The sequence below is a fragment of the Eublepharis macularius genome, chromosome 2 (genome assembly GCF_028583425.1).
Source record: "Eublepharis macularius isolate TG4126 chromosome 2, MPM_Emac_v1.0, whole genome shotgun sequence".
Lineage (NCBI taxonomy): Eukaryota > Metazoa > Chordata > Lepidosauria > Squamata > Eublepharidae > Eublepharis > Eublepharis macularius.
Genome location: NC_072791.1, coordinates 166,918,214 through 166,941,261, shown reverse-complemented (window position 1 = coordinate 166,941,261; position 23,048 = coordinate 166,918,214). Strand labels below are relative to the sequence as shown.

Below are 23,048 nucleotides of genomic sequence, written 5' to 3'. Positions count from 1 at the left end.
ACTGGACTATTTACTATTTTGCAACTACAGACTACCATGGCTAACTCCTCTGGATCTATATCTAGATTTCTGTCTCTGGGAACTGCTTTTCACTTAGTTTCTCCAAGTTTTCCAGAATTCTCTTTTGGGCCCAGCCAGCATGTTTGGCCGGGTTTTTTACACCAATCAACAATTCCTTTCAGGTGGTAACATTTTTCAGAATCTCTGGTAACAAAATGATTGAAAGCACATGCAGAGTGCTTTTAATTTACGGCTGAATGTGCAGGGAGGGAGGGCACAAGCACACTGGTCCTGCCCCCTGCATCTAAATAACAGCCTTGTCAATAGCCTTATCTGCAGTGGTGACCATGTGGATTTCCCTCCCTGTGAGGAGCAACATTTGGAAAGAAGCAGATCATGGGGATGATGATGATGGTGCTTATATACCACTTTTCTAGACAGATTAGTGCCTCACCCAGAGCAGTGAACAAGATGGGGCGTGCACAACCACTTCCTCTGAATGATCACACCCTTCCGATGACCAGGAGATTACGCAGGGGCAGGGAATGTGGCCAGCACACTCATGCTCATTCTCTCTCCCTGTCATCTGTACCTGGGTTTATATTCAGTAGGATTCACTTTCAAGCAAGCGTGTATAGAATCGCAGCCTGAGACGCACTGAGTTTTCTTTGGGATGTGTGCATTGGGAAGATGGAACCTCCAGCCTTTCCCCAAAATAATACATTATGTTCAGCAACTGCGCTACTCAATAAGTTACCTTACATAACCTTCCTTCTTCAACTTCTCAGCACCAAGGGAAAAGCTGGGAGACATCTTTTTTTTGTCACGCTAAGAGAGAAGTTTCTGTCTTCATTCTGTAGCAGCAAGATTTAATTGTGAAATACATACCTGTGATGAACCTTCCTCTTCAGGCTTTTTCCCTGGTTAATAATAGAAAACAGCTGCTTCCTTCTGAATTTGAAGGCGCGGGCCTAAATGTCCTCAGCATTTAGCCATGAGGATTTGTTTAAAAAAAACAAAAACACTCTGGATACATTCTGTTGTATAGGTTAGGCTTGCCAAATTCTGCTAAATATGTCAAGAAGTTTTCGAGTGTCAAATTTTCCTCTATTTTAATTGTTCCTATAAGGAGTTTTTAATGGTTTGAATGCTACAATGCTGTAAAGGCAACCACAAAGTTCTATAAATAAATAAATAAATGAGCACATTTATCATCTTGAAGCACGTGACTAGAGACTGTATGGAATAAATCATGGATCTAGCAGTTTAGGGGTAGCTTGGGCCATTTTAATATAACCCAATAACCTAAGACTTTTTGGTGCCTGAGGGGGGAGGAATCCAAAATCCTCCATATAGTGGTTAAAAAAAGAGTCCCCCCCCCCCAAAATCACATTTTGTTGGCCTTAAAAGTTGCTACCTAAGGCAACCAGCCTCATTCATCTTTCATGGTCCGACTGGTACCACAGAAAAAACAATGGGCTTGAACAAAACTTCTCATACACAGACTAGTCAAGATGTCTAATGCAAGACTAAGTTATCTGCGCACACCAGAATACCAATAACATATTTCATGTAGCTGTTGCAAGAGCAAACAAGACCATAAAGCATAATAGTACTATTAATAGTACTATATTAATATTAATATATTAATAGTATATCTTAATAAATATTGCACAAATTATAGTCTTATTGCTGAAATTGGTTTGATGTATTGAAGGACTATATCCACTAATGGAATGGTATCCCCCTCCTCATACCATTGAATTATAAGAAGACTTGAATGCTGTCAGTGAATCTAATCATAAAAAAAAACAGTTTGCTTCCAGGGCCTGCTTGATTAACAAGAGTGGATGGAATCTTTCTTCAAGGACATTCAGATGTGTTTATTGTAATGGCAGAGAGCATGAGGTGCACGAACGAAAAGTATAACCATCACTGTTTCACAAGAAAACAAGCAACTCCAAAGACAGAAGAATCTGGCCAGTGATTTATAGCTTACGTGACATTCACTCAGTAGAGCCACATTATAGAATGATTTGTCATTATTCAACACACTGCTTTTCTGTCATTATCCAGGAACACTTTGATTTAGGGTACTTTTTCTGATTTCAAGTCTTGCGCAATATAGTCTGTGCAATGGGTACAGGGTTCCCCAGGCAGCCAGTCAATAGCTGATACAGGAAGTATACAGTTAAGAACAGTTGCAAGCTTGAACATCATACATAATATATTTAGCTTAAATATCTGAAATCTACCCAGGAAGAGAGAAGGACTTTTGCAACATAATACCTGGATCATATTTGCATTGCTAGTGAAAGACTGTTTCCTCCTCTTGTTAAACTGAATGGCAAAATTCCCATTAATCTCTGTTGGGAACAGAATCTGAACCAGCCTGGACATTTTTAAAAGGCAAAAGACATTCAGCTTGAATGACATATAGCATCTTATTTCCCATATAATGTGTGCTTAGCCAGTCTCGTGCCAAGAATGATATGCTTCTCCTAGTACAATTGCTCTTTGGGGACACCAAGTCACCTCAGAAACCTTGCACAGCGCATTAGAAACCCAAACAATAACAGTGACATCAAAATAGTATTTTCCATTCTCACATACTGTGGCATTATACATTATTCCTTAGACACATGGATATGAATTTTTATGAAAAACATATGTTAAATCCCAGCATGCAAGCCTTGTTTATGCCTTCCTGCAAAATCACTACTGAAAAGACCAATTACCATAAAACGCCTGTGGGGATATCAAACCCAAAATATGCCAAAGCTATCTCCAAATGTGCTCACAATACAATCACATTTCTTTCCACAGGCTAGAGAGGTGTATTTCAGCAAGTTGTATATTCTCAGTGTGATGGCTACTACATCAGACTGCTGGTGTGCATTCTGATCCCAATTTGTACCTTGGCCTGGTACATTTTTTTAAAAAAATGAGTATTCATGATGGCAACAATCCCAACTTTACTTGTTTCTGAATGTTCTGGCTCACAATTATAGATTTTCTGGCTCAGATTGAGGGTGCAACTAGATGGGATCTGGGAGATCTGTGATAGTATCTCTTGCCATAGTCTTAAGCTTTAAAAGCAGCCATGGCAATGGAGTGATTTAGATCAGGCCCTTGGTGTGTTGCGGGGGAAGACCCTTTCTCCAGCAACATTTTCCTTGTAGAAATTGCCTGCCTCCAACTGCTATTGGCCCAAAGAGGGAAAAAACACAGGTACAATGCAAGTACCTATGTTTTTCCTACAGGGTCTAATAAAACTTCAGAACTCCCTCCCCAGGGAGTTTCGCCTATCTCCTTCTATCACTGTCTTCCACCAGCAGGTGAAGATATTTTTGTTTGGCATATACCCAGTAACCATTTATTGATCCTCTTTCCTGGCTGTGTGTTTATATGTTGGTATGTTTTAACTGTATTTATTACTGTATTTATATCTATATTTTAAATGTAATTTTAATGTGTTAATTATCTGTTGTTCACCACATCAGGGATCCTATTTTTGAGTGGAAAAGCAGCATATAAATATTTTAAATAAATAATAGCTTGGAGGATCTTCTACAGGGAATATCCATCTACTGTCTCTATTGCAACTCCAATCCAAATTAGGACAAAGGTGCTTTTTAACCTTAAAAAAATCAGGTTATCTGATCTGTATAAAATACATGTGTACTCTGTCATTTGTGAATGATGTGCATAAATCACAGTGTTTATAAGTTGGCTCCAGCCAACTTTTGAACTTTAGACAGCCATGGGTTTGGCTCCAAGCAGCTTTTTTTTTTCTGCTGGTGAAAAAGGAAGGAGGCCCACCCAAAGACCACCCAAACAATAACAGTATCAAAAAGAGGTTATGCTGGACCTGCATGGCAAAAGTCATGTGGGATGGGGGATTTAGCAGTGGAAGGAAATTGAATGAGATGGAATGAAAAGTCGGCTGGAGCCAAGTATAGATACACATAGCTGCTATTCATAAAGTATACTGTGCACATGAGTCCTTTCCTTAAGAACTAGCCGTCAAATTCAAAATGAAACATGTGAAGTAGACCTAAAGCACCTGCTAAACCTTACATTTGACATGGACTGACATTGTCAGTCGTGCTCTAGAATAATGGTAGTTACCATTACTGGTTTAAACTTCTTTGATGAAGGTATGTTGCTTATGAGGAAAACAGCATTTCCACAAAGTCCCTTGAAGAGTGCCATAGCTTTGAAAACAGCCACTTCTAACACATACGCTTAGTACATATAATTACATGTCATGAGGTTTGTTTACATGGCACAAAGAGATCTACTAAGTTACTGGAGTTTCTTTCCAAGACAACATTAACATATATGAGTGTCAGAGTACTAAAATCTGATGCTGTGTCTTAAATTCCAACCACCAGTTTCTGCCAGACTCTAGATACCACTTCTTCAATAAATAATTTTGGGGGGACAGCATAGTTCCAGGCATCTCTTCAAAAAAACTTGTCTTCACAAATAGGAGATGGCATCCCGCTTCGAAGCCTCCATTCAGTTTTGGGCTTCTGGAGCTTTGCAGTGCACATGACCTTTTTAAAAAAAACTTTGCGCATGTGTAGTAACATTGTGATGTTACTACATAGTCTATCCGACAAGATCCCATCCCCACTTCACCAGGACTGAAAGTATCCCGCCCCAAATGCAACCACTTCAGCATTGCTTCCTCTCCACACAGTTTTTAAAAAGGGTTAAATGGTTCAATTGTTGAATGTTTTTGCCCTTAACCCTCCTCTTTGAGGATAGGAATATATATACATATACAGCAAACGAACCTTGGGAGGGAGGAAGTTACCACCCTGCTGCAAACTCAATGAAAAGGGGTGTGAGTGCCCCGCTTACCACCGTGCTGGGGACCTGCTGCACATCTAATATGCCCAGGGAAGAGGGGGGAAGCTAATGCTCATGCCACCCACTGAGGGAAGGAGCCAAGTCCCTGCGCCGGGCCACAGCAATGCCCCAAGCTGCCTGCCGAGCACCGGCTGCCCACAACTCAACCTGCAACCATAGTGCTCTGTAGACAGGGCAGGCAGTGGCAAGACCAGAGCGGTGGCAGGAAAGCTCAGTTGCAAGTGCTGGGAAAGCCTGATGCTGCCAGTCCCTTGCCACCAAAAAGCTACTCCGCCTGCTCCTCCAATAAGCTGAGCAAAGGAAGCAGGCTGGAGCCACAGCTCCAGTACCACCACCTGGTCACCGAGCACCATCTGCCCATAATTCAGCCTGCAACCATAGTACTCTGTAGATGGGGCAGGTGGCAGCAAGACTGGAGCAGCAGGGAAGAAGCTCAGCCACAAGTGCTAGGAAAGCCTGATGCTGCCAGTCCCTCGCCCCCGAACAGCTGCTCCGCCCGGTCCTCCAACAACTGAGCAACAGAGGCAGGCTGGAGCAACAGCCCCGGTATCAGCACCTGGCCACCAAACACCTGTGTAAGACACCTAGCTCCTGCCCGCTCAGCCACTGACCAGCTGTTGTTAAATGGTTCATATTAGCATTTAATGTTGCAGCGCAGCAATGTTACTGTTCTTTAGAAAAACAAAAAAATGGCAGAAAAAGCAGTGGAGGAACTGTGGAGGGTGGATGTGGTTATATCTGCACCGACCAATCAAGTAACAAGGAAAAGGAGAGGAGGGAGAAGAGAAGTAAAAGCATTCACACCGACATTAATTGGGGCAGCAGCGACTCGGAAGTGGATTCAAAATAAAAGTCGTGTTATGTTTGCAGGGAGATGTTGGTTCTGCATCACATGACTACCTTGCAAGTATGAAATCCTTGCAAACATGGGAAGCGAAACAGGTGCTGAAAACGCTTTAAAGTCCTAGTGTGAAAGGGGCTGTCACTGACCATTATTCTATCTGTACAGCCAATCATATCTCCAATGGCCAAGCAGAAGCCTTGAGGCTCCAGAAAAATTTTCACAAGGTGCCATGGTGTCTGTTTTCTGTGTAACATACAAGGAAGCACATCCACATTTGGAACTAATTCATTTCTCCATAGAAACGACGCTCAAATTCTCTTTGTGCAGAAAGCACAAAAAAGGCTGCATGAGTCACTTGTGCTTTCACCATCACCACTTCTAACATGTAAATCTGCCCCGTTTCTAACCAATCAAGCACGCCATGGCCATGAATTCTTTTGCAGTATAGAAAGTGTTGTATCTATTATTTATTTTAAATATGTATATACAGCTTTTCTCCCACTCGAAAGTGGGGCCAGGCGAGTAACATAGGTTAAAATTATTCTATAACAAAAGCGGGGGGGACCCACACAATTCTTTTTTTCAAAAAATTAAGGAGAGAAAGGCCCAATGACATCATTTACCAATTTCCCCCACACAGCCTGATTCAGAACGCCTTCAAGTACAGTGAGCAATGGCTGCTCAAACCAAATGCCCACAAGCTGTATTTCATCCTTGTTCAAGCCCTTTGGCTCAGCTTGTATCAAAAGCTTGCACCTATAGCGAGCTCAGGGCTCCTGGAAACACTTGGAAGGGGGCGGGGCAATGCTTAGCAGATAGCACAAGTTTGACTCTTCACATTGGCATGGACAGCAGTATTCTAGGTTTTCTAGCCACAGATCAGTTTATGCAACAACTTGTAAAACCTCCATTGCAAGTGAATTTTCCGTTTGCTCTACTTTTCAGATATTGTTTTTAGACAGTGTATTTTGAGAGAAATCATCGCTTGGACTGTTAAGTCTGAGTGGCACTGATAAGTTCAAGAAAACTTGGGATCCTGCTTTTCTCGTCATTTAGAAGCTTTTTTGCCTGCCGAGCAGATTTTGTAAGTTTCTTTTATTCAAGCTGTCTATTCTATTTCCAACATACAACTGACAGCCAATTACAAAGACTGATCCATATTCACTTCAATCCACATCATGAAGGTCAACTGTTATAGGCCTTCGTCACAAACACTTGTCAGATTTCTCAGTGATACTGTTTAATGAACAATTTGTACCATTGTGCACATTTGCACTCATTCTGTAAGAACCATGGGTCTCCACATGAGACACGATTTTTTTTTAACTGTCATTCCTAAACTGCTGCCCCTCTCCATAGCTTCATAACAAGCTGCTTATTTGCAAATGCCGGGCTCTTCCCTTAGTACTTCTCTACACTGAAGTATTGCATTAAAAATCCTGCACCCGGGAAAAAGTTTAAAGGCAAATAATAGTTTTCAGTCCTGGTGATCACAGAACAGCACAATGACACCATACCTGGAAAATCCCAACAAAGCCCTACTTAAACTACAATGTAAATTTAAAATTACATACATTAACATGCATTTAAAATTGTTGCGCTTGAATTTAGATATAAGCATATAAATTTAAATCAATCAAAACTTAGGATTTAGTATCAAACTTTTACAAAATGCTGCACTATGTCATTTTTATTGGCAATTTAAAATTCATTCTCTTGTCCGTATTTATTCTAGCTTTGACATCTAGAATTCATTCTGTTGTCCATATTTATTCTAGCTTTGACATCTAGTTTTTACTAACATTTTTGCAAACTAGTTGCTCTTATATACCAGAGCCATAATCCATTATTTTCACATCTATGTGAAAACAGAGTCCAGAGCTGTGCATATATAACAACTTCCTCTTCTATTCTATGTGCAGAACAACATTCCATGCCTGCTATGGCAAATCCCCATTACAGGCATGGAGCACTTCCCCCTCACAGAAGAGGAGAGAGAGCCCCTGTGGGCCAAGGAGTCAGCTCAGATATTCTCCTCTCCCCTATTAAGAAGCCATTCAGCCCTCAAAAAGCAGCACATAGCCAGATTACTAGCCATGCAATCCTGAACAGAGCTGCACACTTCTTAAACCCACTGCAGTCAATGGGCTTAGAGCAGCGTAACTCTGCTTAAGATAGCACTGTCAAACTTCCACCTAAGATAAGAAACCCTTGGAACTGGAGGGAGGGGGAGGCTCTCCAAGGGCTTAACTCAATAACTCTTACAAGTTAAGCAGCAGAGAGAGCAGAGATCGTCTTTTCCTCTCTGCTGAATGGGGAATTGATTCAAAGTATTAAATTGAGCTGTAGGATTCTGACATCCCCGGGAGCAATATAGATTTGTGGTTGTGCTCTGTATGTCATTCTATGAGGGGCTTTCTACCTGGTGGTTCCACAAAGTTCAGTTACCTCTAGCCAAGTCACCTTCATTTTGTGCTGCCTTAAACATCAACAACAAAAAATGCTTTGAGTTGTACTTGTTTGGAATGCTTTTTTATTACAGTTTTGGTATTTAAAAACTTGTTGCCTGCCTGCCTGCCTGCATAGGTGGACGCAGATGAGTTAGCTTGGTTCCTCTACTAGGCATATGACTGTTTCCAGGGATGAACACTGGCACGCGCGCGCATGTGTATATAAAATAATTCTAGGGTGCAACTCAAGAACAAAGTTATTTTTATTTATTTACTTTATTTATAAAAGCTTGCCTTTATCTCCAGTGGGGACCCAAAGTGGCTTACAGTGTTCTCCTGTCTCCATTTTATCTTCACATCAACCCTGTGAAGTAGGTAAGGTTGAGTGTGTGTGACTGGCCCAGTCACCCAGCAACCTTCCATCGCAGAGTGGGGATTCAAATCTGGATCTCTCAGAAGAAAACACAGGTGAAAATCTGTGTTTTCACAGCTGGTATGAACTCTGTTTCAGTTATGGTGGGACATTACAGACAGTATCCAAAGAGTATGTCAACATTCAAGTATGAAATATCTCTAATGCAGCTTGAGGACCATTTTTTCAGTTTTTTTAACAAAAGAAACGGTGACTTCTAACTTCACCTCAATTAGCATTTAATAGGGCCATGCCAAGCTGGTTAAAATTGCTCTTGAGGGCAGAGCCGCCACACAGACTGCCAGATGGCTTTGCCAAAACAACAGAGCATTTAGATCACTTAGATTTGTTTTTACCATTTTGGTAGCATCATACAAAAATGCATAATACAGCCTCCTGAATAGCCTTACTATGTTTCATTCTCAACCTATGGGCACAACCCCCAAACGCAGCTGTGTCAGATTCAATGCTCACCTTTACCATTGTGAGGATTGGTCCAAAGTTACAGTTGCTGCAGTAACTATCTGTAGTTCATGAGCCTCAGAGCCCTTTGAGGACACCAAAGATATTGTTGCAGACAGGCTCCATTCCCTCCTGCAGGTCTGCATAGGAGCCCCAGGGCCCAGTGATCAATAGAAAGCAACGTCTCCAAGAGGAGGTCATTTTGCTGGCAGGAGAAGGATCAGCAGCGTGGTCTGTTGGTGGCCCAAGAAAAGCTTCCGTCAACAATGTAAATAACTGCCCAGGAGTGGGTTGCCCCTGTATTCATTTAACATGCCATGTTAATGGTTATGCTTTGTTTCAGATTTCTGCAATCCCAATCTCATTGCATTGTTTGGGTGTCCCATTTAGTGGTCTGCATTGACCTACACAACATAATCCACCTTCAATCTCAACGAGAAAGGCGGACTATAAATAGTGTAAATAAATAACTAAATACACACCTATTTAACAGATACTGAACTCATTTTCTCATCATGTGTGCCCACTACTACAGTGTAGTGCATTTGTATTCAGTACTAAAGCTCAGATGCCAGGCTCCTAGAGTTGACAAGCATCAGACATAGTTCAGCCCAGGTTGAGGAGGAGGACCAAATATGTATCAGCCCCTCCCCATCACACAGGCACCAACCAACCTGCACAGTCTAGACCACCGAAATGAACGCTGGCAGCCTGGCTAGAGAACTGAGGGATTAGTCACATAAATAAAAGCTAACATACAGTGAAAACTATAAAAAGTCACTTATGGACGAAAGGACACTGTATGATAAGTATTTCCCTTATAGAAAAGAGCAGAAACACCCTGCATGTCAGGCCTACAGATCAAATATTCACTCTTCTATCAAAAAGTCATTAAAAGATAGCACCCACCTAAATTACTAACAATGCAATCCTAAAGACACTTTCCTGGGAGTAAGCCCCACTGAGCAGACTTCAGTGGGATTCTGCTTAGGCTTGCAACTGTAAAATTCTCACCTAAAACAAGAAATTTATGTATAGGGGGGTGCTCTTCAGTAATTTAGGTCCAAACTAGATGTTTCATGTGTAAGTCAGGACAGGGGAGCCTGTCCCAATCTGCTGTCCTACCAAAAAACTGCAATGTATCTTAAAATTGGTCTGTTGGGCTCTGGAGCACTGTGAGAAGGAAGGAAGGACTTTCAGCTTCCACATTGCTTTCACCAATAAAAACAGCTGGGGGGGGGCTGCTTGCCACCTATCAGCACACCCATCCCTTAAGCTCAAGATTTAACTCACCTGCATCCACCCCAGGATGCAAATCAAACATAAAGAGAGAATTGGCACAAGATGTTTTTTAGATGGTACATTATACCAAAAGACATTGAGAAAATGGACAAGAAATATGCGGGGTTATGTTGTAAATGTGATGAAGCAGATAGTTCCTTCTATCACATGTGGTGGACTTGCCACAAAAGCAAAAACTTTTGGAAAGAAATACATGCTGAGATGCAAAAGATTTTAAAATTTGATTTCTCCATGAATCCACAAACTATGCTGTTGGGAATACTACCAGAAAACGTAGACAGAAAACTACATGAACTATTCAGATATTCACTTACAGTGTCAAGGGTGATATTTGAAACCAGATGGAAGGAAGATGAATGCCCAACTAAGGAAATCTGGAGAGATAAGGTGACAGAATACGCAGCGATGGCAAAATTAACAAGCTATTTAAACAGAAGACCAATGAGAGAATTCAAAGAGAAATGGGGAAATTATTTTGCTTACAAAGGATAAAATGCATAAAATGTCTTAGTTTTAGAAACCAGAATAGGATGGTATCCTGATATATTGTTATAGTTTGGATAGGTTTTGATAAGATGAAATTGGTTAAATATCAGTGATGAGGTAGAATGCATGATATAGAAATTTCGGGAAAATAGTTAAGCTAGACAGAAACGATCTGTATAGAAGTATTAGACCATACTAAGATATAGCAGTTAGAATGTACAGGGAGACCACTTGTTTTGACCTTTAGTTGATCTAAAATTGAATACTGTGTAGGAAAAAGATCGTATTTAGTTTGAGAAGACACACAGAAGTTGGAATAGGAGATATAATATTGATAAATTCTGATTAACTCTTGTAGTGCAAAATCCTAATGTTCCTCTGACCCTGTTATTCCCTTTTCTTCTTTTGTACCTCTCTTTGTTCTGAAAATAAAATAAAAAAATTAAAACTTCTGCATCTGGAGTTATCATTTCTATCAACTAGAAAGTTGCCACTCACCAATTTCAGAGATTGTGTGTCTGATCCCATACAAACATGCTGCTATCTTACAATCATCTTCAGAAGTCCAGTTCTAGGTGCTCTGTGCCTTTTAGCTCAGGTGAGAAATTACCTAAGAAATTAGTTTCTTTTTTGTAGGGACACCTTGGTTGTAGAAAATCTTATCTAGAGATTCTCACCTGGCAACTACGTCACTGTATTTTAAGCATCTGCTCAAGACTGTCATATTCTCCAAAGCGTTTAACTGATTCATCTATTGCTGCTGCTGTGTTTTTGCCTGCCAATTTACTATTACTGTGATTAATTTTATTGTATTCAATGACTTTTGTTAACCATATTGAAGGTTTAAAATTGAAAGGTAAAGTAAACATTACTTGTTTATTGTATTGCACTTATATTCCACCTTTATTTCATCATAGAACTTTAGGTGGCATATGCAGGATCCCCTCAAGGTCTCCCACCCAGGCACTGCTTGCTTAGCTGCAGCAGGTTGTGGTCTCCAACTGTATCTTGAGACCCAGTGATGATGACAGAGTAAAATATAGATATGAGCTTCAGGCCTCTACTATGCATATCCACTGTAGTTTTGAGTACTAAATGGGTTGCCTACAACACAATCCTAAGCACAGTCTGTCTCACCCTTCTAAATCCACTGACTTTAATTGATGTAGAAAGGTATAACTCTGCTTAGGACTCCATTGAATCGTTACTCTGTCTTTCAGCTATTGAACTGAGTGCTAATAGGAACCACGGCTGAGACAGCCAGAGGAAAACTGACTTGAATGTTGCTATTACAACCTTATTTGGAAAAAAAGTTGAGATATGCTGCTTTCATTACATCATGTTATGCTCATTCCTGCCTCTAAGCTTGTACAGCACAAGACAAGCACCCTGGACTTAAAAACATATGTGTGTGGAAGCAAATCTCCAAACCTGGACACTCAAACTGAACCTACTGAAATTAAGATTTGCCTTCAACTTGTTTAGAAATGCTTGATTTCTTCAACACTAATTTTAGTTTTATGAACTGGTGGCAAAAGATTTGTGCAATATGGACCGATACACTCTGCAAGGCAAGAGGTTTCTGGCAGGTACATCTTTAAGAGCAAGTGAAGCACTTTGATGTTGTAACAAAACATTTCTGTATGTCAACAACTCTTTTTCCTCCATTTGAAAAATTAATTGACAAGCAAAAAGTAAACTGTTGAAATTGCTATGAGAAAACATTGGCTAAAGGAAATGATCTTTTGCAAAGATCAGAACAAAATACTTTACCAAGGCAGCCTCAAAAACCTCTCTTGGAGAGTGGTGGTGAGCGATCAATGGGAACTAATAAGCTCACCAGTGCTTTGAAGGATCAGAAGCTAAACATTTCATTGAGGAAGGTCCACATATTGTATATTCAGAGCAAAACAAAAGAAGAACTCTCCAAATCCAGGGGGGATTTGTGATATCAGAAATATTTCATGGAATCTACTTTGTTTATTGTATGAGCTCTGGACCCTTGTGTTCTGAGAAGCAGTTACAAACAAGTCTCCTCAGGTTACCCCACACTATGCTAGCAAAGGAAGAAAGTGACATAACGGAACCAAAATGCAATTGCTTGATAACATGAGGGTGCAGCACTTCAAAAGTGGCCAAGTACACTGTAAGGGAGGGAGACTATCCCAAGGGTGGCCAAACTGCAGCTTGGGAGCCACATGTGGCTCTTCTAGACATATTGTGTGGCTCCCGGAGGTCTCTGAGTATTGCCATGGCCATACATTTTATTTTATTTCAGTTTATTTCCCTCTCTCCCTTCTTTCCATGTCTTTCCCTCCCTCCCTTTCCATCTTTCTTTCCATATCTTTCATATTTTCAATAAAAATTTTGGGGTTGCCGGGTCTGCCTCAGAAAATACCTGGGGACTTTGGGGGTGAAGCCTAGCAAGGATGTGCTATCGCTTTTGTGATGTCACGTCCAAGTCAAAGGTCAGGTGATGGCTCTTCCCATGCTCCACCCCTTCCGATGATGTCACTTCCAGCATACTGCACCAAAATCCCACCCCTTCCTGTGTTGTAACTTTCAGGACACTCCCCCAAACCCAACTCTTCATCTGAAGTCACTTCAATGCATCATGTCTTGCGGCTCTCAAAACATCTGACGTTTATTCTATGTGGCTCTTACATTAAGCAGGTTAGGCCACCCCTGCTCTATCCCTTGTTAGATTCAGGAGTGTTATTGGACTGAGTAGTACAGGCAGATTGGATTAAGGAGGCCCTGAATTTGTCTAAGAGTTAGCAGCCATCTAATTTGGCAAATATGCTTACAAAGTTGCCAAGCTCAGATGTCACCACAAGAGTATCTCAAAAATAATTCTAAGAATTTGCAAGGAATAGCAAAAACATCCATAAGAGAATGAATGGCTGAAAATGAAACTTATTTGGAATTGGAATAAGCCCAAAGGATGTAAAACAAGTAAAATGCCTCTCTCCATAGTGTTAGTCCTCCAAAAATTACTGGATCTAGGAAAACAGCAAAATCTTCTCTGCCTTTCCTAGAAATACTAATTACTCTTCCTCTCATTATTTAACCTATTTAATCCCACCTAAGGCAACATACAATCTAATCAGTAAACCTTATTTAAAATACAGTTTAAAACAACATCCAAACAGAAAGCAAAACTAGTCAGAAATAGTCTTTTTAAAAAATGACATAGCGTCATTTAAAAATCTGAAGAGCTGCAGATTTTACTTATGATAATAATCTACAATTGTGTATCGTTCCCAACTTTATTGACTGTACAGAATGTGACCTTCGTGATTGCAAATGCAGGATAGCTGAAACACAGAACAGTAAGGCAATCAGCCATTATTCAGCTGTTTCATCTAAAGCTCTGATCTTACTAATGTAACAGGACAAGCATGGAAATATAAAGCAAATAATAAAATTAGAGTTAACAAGATTCATCTGCCACTTCCAAAGCAAATTATATGATCTTTACATTTCAACACATTAATTGTTACAACTTATCTCTCTAGCAGCTATTTTTTTTGTTATGTTCTGTCTCATATGCATTATAAGTTCCACTGACCACATTTTTCCAAACATTGGAATGAAGGAAAAAAACACCAGTGGTTTTGTTTTCTTTTTCTACCATTAATATGCATGTCAGCATAAGGATTTTGATTGGTGACAGAGGGAGATGAATGACTGCTGATTCCAGTGCTTGAAATAGTCACGGACTCACGGTCGATTTACAGGTATGATTACCTGTAGCATTGTAAATTTCAGCAGTAATGAAGGAACAGATAAATGAATGCAATTCTGCTTTTGATACTTCAGAGTTACTCCTACAATATAAATAAAAGTAGTGATGCATTCCTTCATCTCACCAAAATGGCCCTTCCATTTGGGCAATGGTTTGTAAGTCACAAATATCATGTAGAATTTCCACAGCAAAACATTCTTAGTAAAATCCATCATCTGACAGATAGAATTCCATCACCCATAGTAGTATTGTAGCAACAGCCAAACTTTAATTATTGTCTGCATTATCAGTGAAAAATGATTACATAGGATAAACTTACTGGACATTAAAGCCTAATTTATACAATCATTTCTGTCTACATAGAGAACCCAAATAGACAAAATCCTTGAGGACAGAATGAGGGCTGACCATTCAGACACATTGTCCCTGTTGTCATTAGACAGCTTGCCCCAGAAATATGGTATCACTTATTAAATAACCTCAGTGAGACAGGCCTGACCAAAATAAGGCTATGCTGAAATGGAATTGAACCAATGTCCTTCCATATCTCAGCACTCACAAAAAGGTTGTCAGACAGGTATCTGATGTAATCAACCTCCCAGTGGAGTTAAATATTCAATGATCTTAATAGGTCATGACTACACTAATAGACAGCTGCTTTGTTTTCTGTGGCATATCTACTTTTCCCCAGATATTTACACAAAAATATCAGATTTACTCGAGGCTCTGCAGTATGAGAATCAAACCTTGCAGATGTCATTTCAGTTTGCAAACATCTCCCCTCTGAACTCTGCATTTTATGGCAAATGCAAAAATAAAAGGCCATTTTATCTCATACACACTGCTATCTGACATGACAGCGTATCTGTCAGTTTTGTAACCCAAGACCCCACATATCTGTCTTGTTTCTCCACAGATTTCCACTCAGACAGAAAGATTATGACAGCTGTACCATGCACAGGCTTGTACGCAACACTGAAAACTCTCTGGAATGCTCCAAACTGGAGACAAGAGCCAGGCTACATTTGGAGAAAGGAAGGGGCTGGTAGTCCTGATGTTAGGGAACATACCCGTAGCACAAGGCAATCACCAGCTGCAATTGTCCAATGAGCTCTAACTCAATTACAGAATCCACGTTCTAAAACAAACAATAAAAATGACTGACAGTTTACAAATTTCATCACATTTCTCTCAATGCAGTAAGATTTGATATCTCTAGCTAGCTAGGAGGCTGACCACAGGTATGACTGGCAATTGCCTCTCTTTTTCCATTATAAGCTTGCTTGTACCCAGTTATATTTTTAGAATATCTGCTAATGTTGAATGGCTTCCAGATATTTTAGGGGAGAGTTTTTTGCAATATATAAGAAGAGAAGGAAGAAAATGAATTTTGAAAATTGGATTCACAGGCTTTTTCAGAACTAGCTGTGTGACATTCTACTATAATACCAATAGGACCTGGAGTTTTTATGACTCTGGGTGGGTTAGGGAAGGGTGTTCCCACATGAAATAAGCATACTGCAGAACACCAAAACAGTCACAAAATTTCTCTTTCTAAGTACTTGTGAAGTCCAGTGTTTTATACTTGTTTTGGTCCTGTCAAAAGTCAGTCTGTGTTCAGTTAAGCATTACATTACCAAGCATACATTACCAAGCTTCCACAGCCAGTTCACCAAACACTGGAGTTTACATAAGCTGACTTTACTGAAGTCTCTACACCCAAAGAGTTCACAAAAATTGGCCCTGAAATTTGAAAATCTGTTGGTAATACTGAAGTGGACATATCAATACATTAAAAGTAGGACCACAAAGCTCAGTAAGTATTAGTTCCCATAGGCCTAAGAAACAAGGTTCTCACCTCTACAAAACGGTTCCCAACCTGTACAGGATATTTCACTACTGTTGTTGGATAACTGTAATAGATACATAAGGTACAAAGCAGTAGGATGATACCCTTTGTTTACAACAGAGTGTTGTCTCATAATATTGATGGCCATGTGCGCAAGCATGTGTCTAGTTTAAGCATGTATTGATTTCTCCCACACATACATGAATAATGCATATTGACAAAGTCACTCTATTTAAATGATTTCTCTCCTCCCTGTTTTTCTTTTAAAGGGAAGAATAAATTTAACTAGTACATAAAAAGGCATTATGCAATGTGTATGGTGAGCCTGGAAAACATGCTGCAGCTCCTAGGGCTGTTCACTATGTCTCTATATTAAGACAGCTGAAACAAGAGAGACTGGCTTTCATATTGCTTCAGTCTATGACAGCCAGGCACGCAAGAAGCTGCACTCTGACTATATCTCAAAAGTGACAAGGGAGGTAATTTCTAGATCTGGTCATTCACTCAGTTGCCACATGCACACACAGTGTTACTACAGCAAAAACAATTCTAGAATCAAAACGGGTCCAAGAATTCACCACTAAGGTTGGCAATTCAAATTCATAATATGTAGTATGAAATTTACCAGCTGGAAAAAAATGGCAAGGGCCCTATTAACCTGGAGATTATCTCCAAACCAGTGAACGAAGATGAAGATGCTGTTCATCCCTGCTCCCTTCCTCCAAAGGCCCCCTTACCATTTTTCTTCCTTGCCTGAGGTGTATGCCGCAGGACAGTTTTGCCCTAAATCAAGCATGGAGGAAGACTGTGAAGGGATCAGCAAAGAAGCAGTAGGGGAAGCATGACAGTCATATACGGTCTTGCTATTTAAGAGTCTAAGGAGACTGGGGGTGGGGGTCAGAAGCCTTGCAATTAGACCATCCTACAATCGAAAGGGAAGGCTGGAGATAATGTAGCACACTACATGAGGCTACTGAAAAAGCGACCAAGTGGAGGGAGGGGATTTGACTTAGCAAGGTCTGAATACACACACAATTCCATAGACTGGTCTTTTTTAAAAGTTTGGGCAATTCAGCCGGGGGGGGGGGGTCTTCAGCTGATTCCATCATACACTATACATGGCCCTGGTCAGCCACCAATTTAACTAACGAATTTATATCTGTTACCTTTCTCTCAAAGGCAGGGTGAAACTCTCTTCTAATACAAGGTATGATTACACTACTTGCAGTAAAAGCAATTTTTTCAGTACTTGGAGGTTACTTTTATGCCACTCTATGGATGTAAGAAGATGGAAAGCAATGAGCTTTCCATCTTTAACCACCCCCTACCATGACCATTTTGTATAGCTGATAAAGCACAATTTTGTCCTGCCGTTCAAGTAAATCTTGTGGCCATTTGAAATGCAACTAACCCTACCCCAGAGGAAGAGGAAGTAGGGCAGGGGCACGGCTCTAAGGAGGACAGCCACTCAGTGGAAGAGCTGGGAAAGAGCCAGGTGGGGTGGCACAGCAAGGGAGGAACAGCCAGAAGGAAGGCCCATCAATTATACAGAAAAACGGACTCCTCTGGGTAAAGGCCTTCATGAGAGAAAGAGCTTGTTTATGAGTAGCAGAAAGGAAACAGGTGTTGGAAGGGGCTAGGAGAAGTAGGATGAAAGGCCCCAGCTGGAGGTGGGCAAGAGGCAGCTGACCGAAGACTGGAAGAGGGCTGTGGACAGGCACTCCTGGGGCCTCTGCAGATAGGAAGATATCACATCTTCTGAAGCCTCAAAGGTTGGTGTTCCTGGCTGCAAAGGCAGCCAGAAGAAACTTTGTACAACTGATCCAAGCAGAGAGGTTATTCCCTGGCTTAACCTTGCAGAAAGGGTATAGCCAAGGCAAGAACTTAAGGACCTGACTGGAAGGAAAACCCAGCTGGGGAAAGTAGCTGGAGGTATGCAGGGATAGGTGTGCCATCATAGGCAGGCTGGGCCACAGGGTGATGGGTTATCATGGAAGTTGGCAATATACAAGAACAATGCTATTAAAGTACAAGCTTTGTAGTTCTGGTGTATTGTCTTATCTCTGACCACATGGAGAAAAGATGGCCCCTCCTCAGTGGGACAAGGCCCCTCGCCCTGGGGGCCTCAAGAAAATTTGGATGTAGGAAAAGGAAACCAAATGATGGCAGGCTTTCTTTCCAAACCTCTATAATAACATTGCAACAAGTCCTATTGTCACAGCTGAACTAAATTAATGCCACATTTTCATTCTGAGTTGGTAATTGGGAGCCCTTGGTGGAGGTGAGTGTTTGTTCTGAGGTGTCATTTGTTGACCTACTTAGAAGATGTTATTTCTGGGGAGGGGGGCAAAGGACATGCAAAGCATCATGTGTACACTCATGTTGCTGCATGTGAATGAGATGGCAATGGTATCTTTCAGATGAGCGTAGACAGTATGCCATTATTTTTAGAAGTTCTATTCATCAGGAAAATTCATGACATTCCAAGTCACCCTCAGTGGCAAAAACTGGAGAGAGAGAAAAGGCTTTTTAGCACTTCTTCAAAAATACAAAATACATCATACTGCTCTCTGCTTCTAGTTTGATGTTAGCACTGATTAGGCATTCAAGACTAGTCACAGAAAATTGGTTAAATATTTGGTCTACTTCAAATATTGTCCTTGAAAAATGTAATTTTAATACCATATTTGGGGTTGGATTTTACTATTTGGAGGAGAAATCCATTTTGTTGGAATGGATTCTGATATGACTCCCATAATTTTCTTCATAAATCCTAAAACTGGTACTATAACTATGCCATTTATTTTATATTTCTAAAAATGAACATACGCAACTGCCTAGTGCAATTATGTTGTTTTCCACTCAGTCCTCTGCTGCTGCTTGGCAGGGTAGCAAGGAAAAATTGGTGGGGGGACAGTTGACTCAGCATTACCAGTATCATGCCAACATAATGATGTCAATTCTATGGTTAAAACAAAGAATTTTTGGTGGATCCTAGAGGACTGTGCTGATGTGATGAGGTCACGTCTGGTGGAAGTGACAACACAAAATTGCAATGATGCTGATCTGGTAAGTCCCCGCCCCCAGTAAATCTCCAACCTGGTGCAGTAATGGGCTGGCAAACCCTATTGCCAGTACAGCACTGTGGCAACAAGGCTTCCATGCGGCAGGTTTACCCACAATTTCCCAGTCCCCTGGCTGCAGTCATTCCTCCACGACCACCTACTCTGCATCACCAGGCCTTTTTCAGTGTTGGTGTGTTTTTTAATGGGCAAATGAAGATTGACATATTGATATAACATTATAACAATATGTGCAACAGGTTCTCTGAATTCCCAGCTTTCCTTTAAAAAAAAAATAAGCAAGTCTTTAAACCCCTTTTTTGCAGATACACCTTTCTCCTTAGATTTATCTATTTATTTTTAAATGAAAGCTGGGAATTCAGAGAACCTATTATACATACTATTAAAAAGTTGTATCAATATAACAATATTTTTGTGTAATGACAACCCTCAGCATAAGCTGTTACTCATCTGTCACATGACTGACTTTTTTAAGCAAGTTGCCCAACTGAAGCTTGATCTCATGATGTAAAAATTAGCCCAAATCTTACAACTGCTTAGTGGGTTCTTATCTTGCAGGCTCTGATATACCCAATTAAATTAATCTTTAAACTGCTCTCACTTTTTGCACTCTATGGGAATCCTTAAAAATTGCTTTAAATGAATAAAAGTAAAAATATCCTAAGCGCCAAAATATTTCCTTCTATATCATGACAACAATTTACTTCACTGGGATAGTCAGGGAGTTTGGGAGAACGTTATCAGCACTTGTTTTGTTTTTTAAAGGAGAACATTTTGCACTAAAATGACTAATATTAAATGTACATGAAGAACAACAGGATAAAGTGGAAATAATTTGACATAGTGCCTAGTATTTAGCTGGAATGTTATTCAAGCCGTGCCAGGTGGTGGAGGCTCACTCCTAACACTGCATGTTTCCAGAAAGTATCTGAAATCATAATGGTGAAAGGAAAAAACTATTTCCTCTGTAAACTCAGAGCTACAACCTCCCCTGACAAGCCTGACTGTCCATATCCAGTTCAAACCAGGTCGTAAAATCCAATTTCCAAAAATAACTTGAAATAGATTATCTGCCACTGGCTCTCTCTGAAGTGTAAAAAAGCTTCAGGCTGCTATGAATGATCTACTGTAAAGAGGACGTCCACATTTCCCTTTCCAGAAAGAGATGACACAGAAAGCTTCTTTAAATTCTGTTTCTTACACTCCAGTCTCGTAGTCTACAGGAGATACCTTTAGAATTCATTACCTAGGCTTTAATATAGTTTCCTTTTAGATACAAGAAGAACTTCTTTGCTTGCATCCTCTCCAATCATACCATCTTGACAAAACACTGCTAGACCCCAACTCTAAATCAAGGTTACCATCTCTACAAAATGGTGAGTTGCTCGCATGGCATGGTAAAGACATTTTGGGAAGCACTATGCCTGTTGGAACACTTAGTGCACATTGGAACCAATGTTGGAGCAACCACGGAGGCACCGTTACTATTCGTTGTTTTTGCTTACATTAGAGCGCAAATACTGTTTCACCATACCGTGCTTTAACAATCCAGATTTTTAAAAAACTCTCTTCATGACTCTTAGGGTCACGTGGATTTTCTCTTAAGTCAGAGCACTTCTATGACATTGAGAAGTGAGGAAATACTGTAACTACTATATCAACTTTTTTTTTTAAAAAAAGGAAGCTTTCCTGATTGGCAACTTCTCCAAAGTGCTATTATCTTTTTTTAAAGAGCAAGATCAGATTAAATTGAATGACTTTGATCGGTGTGAATGGGGGAAAGGTATGTTCATACCATTTCCAGAATGATAGCTTCTCCACCCCTGCCTACTAAAATGCCTGGATCAAGCCAGCTACACCTAGGTGTATATTGCTTAATCAAAGTGACTTGATTTGGGAAGGAGATGCTATCAAAGCTGAAATGAGTCCCACCTCTAAATAATCCATCCATCTGAGGGGATGAGGCTTGTCTCTATTAGAAACTAGCCCTTGTGGGGAACTTCATTGTGGACCAGTTTCCTCCTTGAGCCACATCAGGCTAGGGACTTCCACATAGCCAATTGATTCCTGGTTTTCTTAGCAGTAGATTCACAAGCACTGGAATCAGTTTTAATACAATTTTTCCATGTCTACCCTTCCTCTGCATTTTAAGTTATGGAGTCAGTTTATTTCTTCCTCACATGTCCTAAATAATCAGTATTTTCAAGTGAGGGTGCTGCATCATCAGTGGCATCATTGGCAACATCATGCCCCCCCCTCCCCGGACTTCTGCAGTTTTTTTTAAATGTCAATTTCATAATGTTATAATGATTTAATGGCAATAATAGATGAAGCATATTCCCTAAATCTCCAGCTTTCATTTTTTAAAAAATGTGTCTAGCCCCTTTCATTGTAGAGATAGAAGGGAAAAGGTGTATCTCCACAACAGAAAGGGCTAGAGACTTACTTTTACAAAAAATGAACACCGGGAATTCATAGAATCTGCTGCATCTATTCTTACATTGTTAGGTTGTTATGACATGAAATCAACAATTTTCAGAAAGCAAAGCTAGAAGGGGGAAGGAAAGTAGAGAGAAGGAGGAGTGGCTTGACTATTATGAACAACCAATTATTAGAAAGTAGGTTGGAGGTGGGTGAGAGCAGGCAGGACAAACAAAACGAAAAGAAACATTCCTCACAAGGAACAAAGGCAACACAGAATTGACTTTTTTAAAAAAAAAGATCAGGGGAAAAGTGATCTCAAATGAACCAAGAAAAAAAAACAGGAGGAAAAAACCGGATGTGAAAAATAAAGACAAAATAATATGTGCAGAAAGCAAGGGATAAATCAAAGCTGTATGGGGCTAGAACCAATAGGAAAACCCCATGCAGACACCAGTCAACCATCTGGCTGCTGCACTTTGCACTAACTAAAGCTTCTAACCTGTTTGCAAAGGCAGCCCCACAAAGAGCACATTACAGTCATCTAACCTGGATAACCATGGCCAAGTCTTGCTTTTGGGGGAGAGGAAAGGGTCACAGCTGGTATACCAAACAAACGTGGTAAAAGGTATTATGTGCCACAGAGGAAATCTCTGTTTCCATCTGTAGACATGGCTCTAGCAGCACCCCCAAACTGAAAGCTTGCTCCATTAGGGGAAGTAGAACTCCATTAAGAACAAAGCAACAACCCCGTTTGGCCAGGAATACCTCAGATCTGAACTAAGGCTTCAAACCTCCCACTTTCTGCCAATTCTTAACCATTTTTATTTTTATTGATAAATTTTGAATCCTATTAAAAAGGGAAAAGAAAAGAAAAAGAAAGAAAACAAATAGGAGAGAAATGATACATATATACAAAATCATTTTCAGTTTTTTCTACAACACCTATAATATCCTTACAAACATTATACTTGTAGTCCTAATACCTCAAAAATTTACCTTTTCTATGTTTATCATTTTTTATTTAATTTCTCCCAATTTTATCTTCTTAGAAATCAAACCTGCTGCTAGTTCTGACAAATAGCCACTGTTCTGACCTTGCCTCCCTGG

At 40.3% G+C, this 23,048-nt stretch overlaps 1 protein-coding gene and 1 non-coding gene across 2 annotated transcripts in view; one reads left to right on the top strand and one right to left on the bottom strand.

Moving 5' to 3' along the window:
• Nucleotides 1–23,048, bottom strand: part of KALRN (kalirin RhoGEF kinase) — a 717,152-nt gene that overhangs the window by 678,134 nt on the left and 15,970 nt on the right. The gene's annotated exons all lie outside the window — the stretch shown is intronic.
• On the top strand, nucleotides 9,035–9,170 carry LOC129325368 (small nucleolar RNA SNORA5). Its single transcript, XR_008596615.1, has one exon. It is a non-coding gene; the product is annotated as a small nucleolar RNA SNORA5 (small nucleolar RNA).